Source organism: Oncorhynchus keta, chromosome 35 (assembly GCF_023373465.1).
Source record: "Oncorhynchus keta strain PuntledgeMale-10-30-2019 chromosome 35, Oket_V2, whole genome shotgun sequence".
Taxonomy (NCBI): Eukaryota; Metazoa; Chordata; class Actinopteri; order Salmoniformes; family Salmonidae; genus Oncorhynchus; species Oncorhynchus keta.
In genome coordinates, this window is record NC_068455.1 from 60,795,955 (window position 1) to 60,804,461 (window position 8,507).

Consider the following 8,507-nt stretch of genomic DNA (forward strand, 5'->3'; position numbering starts at 1 on the left):
TTCATTATTTATTTCACAAGATGGACCCAGTGAAGTTTAGAATGACGAGCCTCCATGGGGAAATAATTGGACTGACCAAAACTGTATTTTAGTCTTGGAAGTGATACATTTAAAGCACTCTACAGCAGTGTCATGTCAACAAAGTTGAATTGATCTTCTGACGGGTGGTAAAAGCTGGAAGCTCCTTTTAGTTAGCTTTCAAGTGGTAATTTATATTAGAGAGAGAGAAATATGATTAAAGAATGCAAAATGTCTAAATATCCATACATGAGAAACTGTGTTTCTTTTCACAGGATATAACATTCTAGACCACAAACATGGCTGGAAAATTGTACACCATGTATCATTGGGCACAGACAAACTACCAGCCAACCTCTGATATTACTCCCAATAATAGATGTTCTTCTTCTTTTCTCCTCTCAGCTCTCACAATAAATACTAATTGATCAGTGCTGAAGCTCCACAAGGCAATAGCTCACAAGCACAGCCACTTTACTTCCTCACAACTAGCTTTCCTCCCCAAGTGCCATCAAGAAAGAGGCTGCAGAAAAGGCACAGCATTTGAGGCCATACGTCTTGGCGGATGGTAGGTGTTTGTCATTGGATTTCCAAGAAGAAAATAGCCATAAGGTACATACTAGGGTCCCCTTTAAGAGGTATCATTTTTCAAAACAAGTGCAATAAATTGTAGAAACAACACAATAGGGTCAGCTGCAAAATGAGGGAAGAATACATGTTGTTTCACAATGCTTTAATAGCTGGATCTAAAAATCATTAATGACTTAAAATGCCATTGATTGAAAGAAGGTACAACTCTTCTGCTAAACTATCATTCCAACAAACACACAAGTTTATTATTTTATTTTTTTGTCTAAGGTTATAGTACATACAGTATGTCAAAGTCTGTAATAACATTAAGATTATTTTAACATAAAGACCTATTTTAACATTGAGCCCTATCAAACATTATTGGTTTTCTAGGATACGAACCAAAAATACAATTTTACTGAGAGACATTAATGCAGAATAGTGTAACTGCCTGCCAACCTTTTGTAAGAATTACCCATTTAAACTCTATCCACGCCAACGGACTTGACAAGAAACTGGAAACGGTGCCACTGCTCTGTAAGAACTAAAACATGAGAGCTGGAGGAGAGAAGAAAATACACATATTAATTAGTACTTTTCTCTCTTGGTCGAGATAACATCACCAGCATGTTGACAGTCAGCTGCCTTTTTTTTTTATCTCCGTTTCTTGTGAGAACTTCATTTCATTCCGTGCCTCAGATAAGGCTCCACATTTCAAAGATAACTTTTATGATGCCGGATGGAGGGGAGGGAAAGAGAGAGAAGGGAGAGGGGGTTGGATCACAAGATAATTTATTAGCAATGATCCTTTTTTTATTGAGCACGCCGTTGCATTTGAAATCAAAAGGCAGAGGGAGTGCGGTTGGTGGCTGTTCAAGCATTGTTGATGATCAGAAGGATCGTCGGTTATCTCCGCGTCAGCATTAAACAGGGGATCACACACCTACATGCTATTTACAACTGGATGTTTTCAGCTCTGATGCCCTTGCTCAGAGAATTATAATCCTGGCGAGGGCCGAACATGGCAGTGTCAGATACACATTCAACATACTGTAGCCCTCCTGCTTCTTCATTCATGACTGGGCCTCACTAGACATGAGAGAATGAGTGAGTATTAGTAGCTAGCGCAGTTGAAATATGAGTTACACAATGCTTGGGACTGCTTAAACATGAGTTGATATGATTACTGTGTTAACCGTAACCAAAACTCTAAAAAGATTATCAGTGCTGCGACACACAACCATGTATTTTTTGAGAGGCCCCTAGGGAAAAAATATATACAGTACTTATCACAGATGGTGGATATCTAGCGTTACTGCATTAACCTATAAGATCGAATCCCCGAGCTGACAAGACAACATCATATATGGACGGTCCGTGCAATTTGGCGCATAACTCAAGCAGTGACATTGCAAAGGTAGTAGTCAGCGCTACACAGGCAGCCATATATAACATTTTTTATATATGGGGATTCGATCTTGTAACCTTTCAGTTACTAGTCCAACTCTCTAACCACAATGCTACCTGCCACCCACATATCACAGACAGGCAGTAGTACTTGTTACAAATATAACTGAACAAAAGTATAAATGGAACAATTTCAATAATTTTACTGAGTTACAGTTCATATAAGGAAATCAGTCAATTGAAATATAGTCATGTTTCATGAGCTGAAATCAAATATCCCAGGATTTTTCCATATGCACAAAAAGCTTATTTCTCTGCAATTTTGAACACAAATTTGTTTACATCCCAGTTAGTGAGCATTTGTATTTTGCCAAGATAATCCATCCATCTGACAGGTGTGGCATATCAAGAAGCTGATTAAACAACATGATCAGTACACAGGTGCACCTTGTGCTCGGATCAATAAAAGGCCACTAAAATATGCAGTTTTATCACTATCACACAACACAATGCCACAGATGTCACAGTTTTGAGGGAGCGTGTAAATGGCATGCTGACTGCAGGAATGTTCACCAGAGCTGTTGCCAGAGAATTTAATGTTAATTTCCCTACCATAAACTGCCTCCAATGTCGTTTTAGAGAATAAGGCAGTACGTCCAACTGGCCTCACAACCACAGACCACGTGTAACCACAGCAGCCCAGGTCCTCCACATTCAGCTTCTTCACCAGTGGGATCGTTTGAGACCAGCCAGCCGGACAGCTGATGAAACTGAGGAATATTTCTGTCTGTAATAAAGCCCTTTTGTGGAGACAAACTCATTCTGATTGACTTGGCCTGGCTCCCTAGTAGGTGGGCATATGCCCTCCCAGGCCCACCCATGGTTGTGCCCCTGCCAGTCATGTGAAATCCATAGATTAGGGCCTAATGAATTTATTTAAATTCACTGATTTCCTTACATGAACTGTAACTCAGCAAAATAGTTGAAATTGCTGCATGTTGCATTTATAATTTTGTTCAGTGTAAATTCATTAGGCCCTAATCTATGGAGTTTGCATGCAGAGGCAGTAGTCGGCGTTACTACAAACCCATTTGACTCACCGTTTGATGTTACTGTCTTTTTCCCACCTTTCATCTCTGAAATTGGTTCATTGAGTTCAACTGAAAAGTAGCAAAGATATGAATGTGAATCCTCCTAAACACAACAGACAGTAGTCAGCACTATAATGAAAGGTGCAATATGAAGATATCACTCCTCCATTTCCTGGTTGCTAAAATTCAAACAATTAGCCTAATTTCAGTTTGTGAGACAAAACAATCAATGCATAGTGTATCATGCATTGTACCATCCAAACCACTGTGAAATATTGTTGTTTCAGTTGTTTGGCGCTGGTGTACAAAACCTAAAGTAAAAGGTGCAAAAACAATACTTAATGGGAAGCATACAAATAGCACATAGAACAAATCTATTGCTTCTTAGACTAATCTATTGCTTTCAATGAGAATGACAGATTTGTAACTCACATTTCTATGTGAATTTGGTCAGGTTTCCCATAAAGTTACATATTGCAGGGTTAAAGAGTGAAAACACATTTAGACATTTCCCAATATGTTGGAATCTATTTTTAACTTCATTGTAGACAATCCAGGTAATTGTCCATTGATATCAGTGTTAGATGGTTGGGCCTACTGTAGAAATCTGCTTACCCACTGAATCTCTCTGACTAAATATCACAAACTTTGAAAATGCCTTTCACCACAGCCATTGGTGACTGGCAAGGTGAGTAATGTCCAAAAGCCCTCAAACTCAACTCTGGACCTCGAAGCCAATTCCACTACATTTTTTCATTATTCACCTCTAATCAGGGACTGACTTAGACCTGGGACACCAGGTGTGTGCAATTAATGATCAGGTAGAACACAAAAGCAGTAGGCTCAGGACCTCGTCTTGTAAGAGTTGAATACACCTGTCCTAAAGGCAAAATCCATATTTGGGAGGTGTGAATACACAGATGCCCTTTCAAATCAATTCACATTTTATTTGTCACATGCACCGAATACAACAGCAAAATGCTTACTTACAAGCCCTTATCCAAAAATACATTTTTAAGAAAAAATAGGTGTTAATTAAGAAAGTATTTACTAAATAAAAAATAAATAATAAACATGTAAACATTTTAAAAAAGAAGAAAAGAATAATCAACAAATAATTAAAGAGCAACTATAAAATAACAGTAATGAGGCTATATAGAGGGGGTACCGGTACATTGAGGTAAATGTACATGTAAACTAGCAAAAAAAGAAACGTCCCTTTTTCAGGACGCTGTCATTCAAAGATAATTCGTAAAATCCAAATAACTTCACAGATCTTCATTGTAAAGGGTTTAAACACTGTTTCCCATGCTTGTTCAATGAACCATAAACAAGTCATGAACATGCACCTGAGGAAGGTTCTTAAAGACACTAACAGCTTACAGACGGTAGGCAATTAAGGTCACAGTTATGAAAACTTAGGACACTGAAGAGGCCTTTCTACTGACTTTGAAAAACACAGAAAGAAAGATGCCCAGGGTCCCTGCTCCTCTGCGTGAATGTGCCTTAGACATGCTGCAAGGAGCCATGAGGACTGCATTGTGGCCAGGGCAATATATTGCAATGTCCGTACTGTGAGAAGAGTAAGACAGCGCTACAGCGAGACAAGACGGACAGCTGATCGTTCTCGCAGTGGCAGACCATGTGTAGCTACACCTGCACAGGATCGTTACATCCGAACATCACACCTACGGGACAGGTACAGGATGGTAACAACAACTGCCCGAGTTACGCCAGGAACGCACAATCCCTCCATCAGTGCTCAGACGGTCCGCAATAGGCTGAGAGAGGCTGGACTGAGGGCTTGTAGGCCTGTTGTAAGGCAGGTCCTCACCAGACATCACCGGCAACAATGTCGCCTATGGGCACAAACCCACCGTCGCTGGACCAGACAGGACTGGCAAAAAATGCTCTTCACTGACTAGTCATGGTTTTGTCTCACCAGGGGTGATGGTCGAATTTGCGTTCATCGTCAAAGGAATGAGCGTTACACCGAGGCCTGTACTCTGGAGCGGGATTGATTTGGAGGTAGAGGGTCCATAGTCTGGGGCGGTGTGTCACAGCATCATCATACTGAGCTTGTTGTCATTGCAGGAAATCTCAACGCTGTGCGTTACAGGGAAGACATCCTCCTCCCTCATGTGGTACGCTTCCTGCAGGCTCATCCTGACAATGCCACCAGTCATACTGCTCGTAACATGAACATGATATTCTTACGAAGGCAATAATTTTCAGATGGAAGTGTTAGCAGGCATATGTCTGTGACGGCCAATACAGCACAGCTTGGAATGCTGCTCGTCCAATCAACACCCAGACTCAAAACAACCATTTTTATAATGGGGTTCATAATGGGGTTTCCATAGAAACCATTCCCCCACATTGCATTGTATCAGAAATGACTTACGCAATACTTGTAATTTGCGTTTAAGTAGACCTCCATGGTCTGTCAACATAGTGGGGAGTCAGCTTGTTGACAACAGAGAACATTTAGCAACTTACACTTGATTCATGGCTAATTATTTTGAAACTCCAAACTGCTCTGAATGCTGTGCTGTAAGTAGGAATCGTCTTTTAGACTAGATCTAATCCAAAGTCTGTACTCTCTGTGGTTCGTAAAGATCCCCTGGCATCTGGGGAGTATGGGTGTTACATATTTAACTCTTCTTCTCTGTAACTGTAACCCAAGTTGTTCATGTAAATAATAATGTGCTCTTATGGTAAAATAAGGAAGATTTCAATAGAGTGCATACAGTTCCAACTGAGGAAAGACCACACGCACACTGAAAAATAACCTGTACTCTTGAAAACACTTGACGAAACTTTTCACCTGAACAAACTTCACACTGCGCGGATATTGTTAATTGAACGCAGACATAACCTTCTCCTTTCTTTTTGAAAGGCATCTGAGGCTCCGTGCAGCATCTATGTTCAGAGCAACCACAAAAAAAGAGGGAACACTCCAGCAAAATAAATAAATGCACAACAGCAGCTGCTGTGAAACGGCGCTAATTTCCAATTGATTCGAAGCAGAGGCGGCAATATCTGCAATGCAGAGGAGCATCTGCCTCTCTCTCACCATCATCCCAATTTCTGATTATCCATTGTTCAGGCTGTTTACTTAGCAAAAATTAGGGCTAAATATCAAGTTATGGAAGCTAAAGGGGGCCAGACACCAAATTGGGTTCCCTTTGAAAGTGGGAGTATAAAATTTGAATGAATTAAAACACCCTGAGGCAGATCATTGACTCCATCTAGATGGCAAAGATGCAAATAAGGTATAAATACACACATTGTACAAAACTCTGAATAAGTTGCCTCAGGTATGCAGAGACTGTGTGTCATTGTTGATCGATTGCTCATCAGTCTTCGAACACATGGTTTTAAGTTAAGTGACGTTTGAATGTGTATTTGGGAGAGTAGAAGTATGAAATATGTTGGCTGACTGAGTTAGAATTGCTTACCTACTGTATAAAGATAAGACCTTGGTTTTGCCTCTGATCTGTCTTTCAACCTTTTTCTAAGCATTGCAAACACTCCTTCACTATTCTCCTTCTGTACTTTTACAGAAAAGGCGCGTTCCGTCTTCGATGCTTAGAGGGGAACCTGACATTGCAGCGTTCAAAGGTTTTAAGGATACAATGTTACACAAGGCCCAGTGCACTCAAAAACACAATTTGCCAGTGTTTTATATATTATGAGGTTGAAATAATACTGTGAAATTGAGAAAATTATGATAATGCACTTTTAGTGTAAGAGCTGTTTGAAAAGAACACCTGAAATTTCAACCTGTTTTGGATAATGGAGTTTTGGCCTGCCTAAAATGAGTTGATATTGAGATAAAAACAGCTACATTGAACCTTTCAAACATACATTATAATGAATAACCTCCCATAGAAGCCTCAGCTCAAAGGCACGTCTTGTTCTGTAAATGTATCAGAACAAGACAAGCAAATTAATTGATATTTGTGGACTTCCTGTGAATTGAGGGGAGTTGAAAAGACTGAGAAACATGACGTAAACCCTGTGAATTCCAGTTCTCCACTCTTGTGTTTACATGTTTACAGTGCTACTCTTCATAGGATTCATACGTAAGCTGGGCAGCTGCTGGTTGTGCTCAGCTCATTAAATATTGCTGACAAATAATTGATTTAAGTGATCTTTACAAAGCCGATTTGACAACATAGAGGTTGCCCTCTTCCAGCTAATATTAATAATGACTAGTTCAGGCAAGGCCATGAATTTAGCCGCAGGGACCTGCAGGAATTGACATTTGCAGTCTGTGTGATCCAACATTGAGCTACTCAAACCCCATCTACCTATGGAGACGTAATTATCCAAATGTCCACCCACTCACTGGTACAATAGAATGTGGTGCTTTAGAATAAGCTTCCTCGTCACAGTAAGAAATGGTTCTCTTTAAAATGTCAAACTGTTCCCTTAAATTAAGGAGAAGTGGATCTAAAATTCCATGCATAACACTTGTAGTGTGACTATTTCTGTAAATTGATGTGAATTTCTGCAAAATCACCGGATGTTTTGGAACTACTGAATATAATGCGTCAATGTAAACTGCAATTTTTGGATATAAATATGAACTTTATCGAACAAAACATACATGTATTGTGTAACATGAAGTCCTATGAGTGTCATCTGATGAAGATCATCTGTCACGCCCTGGCCATAGAGGCTTTTATTCTCTATTTTGGTTATGCCAGGGACTGACTAGGGTGGGCATTCTAGTTTCTTTATTTCTATGTTTTCTACTTCTTTGTTTTTGGCCGAGTGTGGTTCCCAATCAGAGGCAGCTGTCTATCGTTGTCTCTGATTGGGAATCATACTTAGGCAGCCTTTTCCCCACCTGTGTTTTGTGGGTAGTTGTTTTGATAAATAAAAATCATGACAGAACTACCCACCACCAAAGGACCAAGCAGCGTGGTCATGAGAATTGGACCTGGGAGGAGATCTTAGACGGGAAAGGATCCTGGGCGCAGGCTGGAAAGTATCGACGTCCGAAGGAGGAGATGGAGGCAGCTAAGGCTTACGAGGAGTTGGCTCAATGAGACAAGCACGAGAGGCATTTGGGGGGGCACACGGGGAGATTGGCGGAGTCAGGGTTCAGACCTGAGCCAACTCCCCGTGGTTACTGTGGGGAGCGAATGACTGGTCAAGCACCGTGTTATCCGGTTCTGAGCACCATGCCTTCGGTGCGCAGCCACAGCCCGGTGCGCTCTCTGCAAGCTCCCCACAGTGGCCGTGCGAGTGGGCATTCAGCCAGGAGGGATTGTGCCGGCTCAGCGCTCCTGGCCTCCGGTGCGTCTCTTCGGTCCAGATTATCCTACGCCAGCTCTATGCACAGTGTCCCCAGTTCGCCAGCTAAGCCCAGTGAGGCCTGTTCCAGCTCCCCGCACTTGCCGGGCTAAA

At 41.1% G+C, this 8,507-nt stretch overlaps 1 long non-coding RNA gene across 1 annotated transcript; it reads right to left on the minus strand.

Moving 5' to 3' along the window:
• Positions 1 to 1,396: 1,396 nt before the first annotated feature.
• Positions 1,397 to 3,855, minus strand: LOC118368008 (uncharacterized). Its single transcript, XR_004822247.2, has 4 exons — positions 3,702 to 3,855; positions 3,341 to 3,397; positions 3,096 to 3,155; positions 1,397 to 1,677 (listed from the first exon to the last, which is right to left on the minus strand). It is a non-coding gene; the product is annotated as an uncharacterized LOC118368008 (long non-coding RNA).
• Positions 3,856 to 8,507: the final 4,652 nt, after the last annotated feature.